Source organism: Cyprinodon variegatus, unplaced genomic scaffold (assembly GCF_000732505.1).
Source record: "Cyprinodon variegatus isolate N-32 unplaced genomic scaffold, C_variegatus-1.0 Scaffold523, whole genome shotgun sequence".
NCBI lineage: Eukaryota > Metazoa > Chordata > Actinopteri > Cyprinodontiformes > Cyprinodontidae > Cyprinodon > Cyprinodon variegatus.
The window spans coordinates 539,940-541,833 of NW_015150976.1; the positions used below are offsets into that span (position 1 = coordinate 539,940).

At 31.9% G+C, this 1,894-nt stretch overlaps 1 protein-coding gene across 1 annotated transcript in view; it reads right to left on the reverse strand.

The window, feature by feature from the left end:
• The window catches only part of LOC107095092 (N-acylneuraminate cytidylyltransferase-like), a 68,114-nt gene that overhangs the window by 5,356 nt on the left and 60,864 nt on the right, over positions 1-1,894 (reverse strand). The window lies entirely within an intron of this gene.

Sequence of the window (1,894 nt, forward strand, 5' to 3'; positions counted from 1 at the left end):
AAAAATTTGAAGATAAGATAAACCAATATGATAAGAAGTTAGAGGCTAAAAAGAAGGTAAGGTAAGAAGAGTTACAGATTTAAAAAAACAACAACAAAAAAAGCAACAAGAAAAAAAACAGTTTAAAATGATGGATGGATGAGAGGAGAGATTAAAGAAACTCTCAGCTCCAGAGAGAAATGGGTTCAAATAAGAAGTCAAAAAGGTAGTGTTTAAACCTGATACTAAACATATTTACACTGTATTACATATTAAACATACACTATACTAAGTAATAATAATGAATTTTAATTTCAATGGTGCCTTTAAAGAAACAAAACACTAAATTTTTACAGGAAATTAATAACTCATAGCTAAAAAAAAACTGTTAAATTATTACAGGAAAAAGTAAGTAGGGCATAAAAGGTCAAATTAAAAGTTTAAAAGAGAAAAAACTTGTAAAATGGAGGAATTAACCTAAAAAATAAACAAATTTAAATAGAGAAAATTAAGAATGATGATAAAAGCAAATCTACTGTAAGAAAATTAGATGAGAAAAGTATGTGACGAGAGGGGAAAGGTGACTTAAAGTGACTGAAGATGAAGTGGGGCGACTGACGAGACGACATTCCTTTCCTGAAAAGGCTTCTTCTTTTATATGGTAAAGATGAAGAACTTTATTATTTTATTTTTTATTTTATTATTATTCATTTGAAACATTGAAACTCTTCCTTAAACTAGCCATTGTTTTATTTACTCCTTGCCCTTTTAAATATGGACTCCCTGATCGGAGCCGCTCCTTGTGGAATTCAGACCTGGAGGAGATGCCCCCCCTCCCATCAGCCCGCCGGAGAAAGACAGCCTGCTACAACCAAATCCAGATCAGTCTCCCTAACCCTGGACCTGTTTAATTATTTAACATTTCTTTAATAAACCTTTTGAACTTTTCTCCTGCCTCCGAGTGTTCTGCATGTGGGCTAGGTTCTTTACCCATCATGACATCACTATGATTTGACAAAAAAGTCTTGACAATGACAAAAATAATTAGAAATTAGTATAACAGTAATAAAAATTAATAAAAAAAATAACTTGACCCTCTTTTGTAAATCACGCTACAAAAAATGTTCCTTTATAGATCATAATACTCATTATCAAAGAGCAAACCTTAAAATGATTGAATAATAACAATATATTATATGAATATATAACATTTGTAAAACATTCTTATATAGGCTATATTAATATAAAACTTTGTTGTCATCATATTAATATTTAATTGAAAAATATATAACTTTGTATATATGTCATCCAGTTTGAGTTCAGTTTACATTGTTTACAATTTGAATGAATATGTGTAATCTAACCGAAAGGTAATTTTAGAATTTGTTTTGGTCTTTTTAGTGGTTATGACATGTAAGAGATTATTGTAATATTATCTCTGACTCTTCTTTTATATGATTAAAATAAGATCTAAGGCATCTACTATTCATTCACAGAGCAGCTGTCTGAACTGTGGTCTGATCCAAGATGGCAGTATCTCTAGGCACGTTGGCCTCCCTGCCGACAGCGTCCAATGATGCGTCTAGGTATATAATGGCTATGAGACCCCGGTTTGGGATTGGGTCCCATCGTAAACAAGGCGGTCCTCTCGCTGCTAAGCGAGGAAATTTATGGCAGGCCAATTTGACATTTATTAGAAGCGCTGTCCTCTCCATTGTTCCATTTGTTGATCTCTAAAATAAGATACTTCCTAGTCAAAACTACAATCCTACTACCCAGAAATGTACATAATAGATATCTTTGATTACATTTTTGCCAGCAAAAATAAAATTTCAGGCTGCCAAAAATATAATTGTACTAGTAAGAATAAACGTTCAATCACTCAGAAATCTTTCCAAACTTTAAGTGGCCCTTT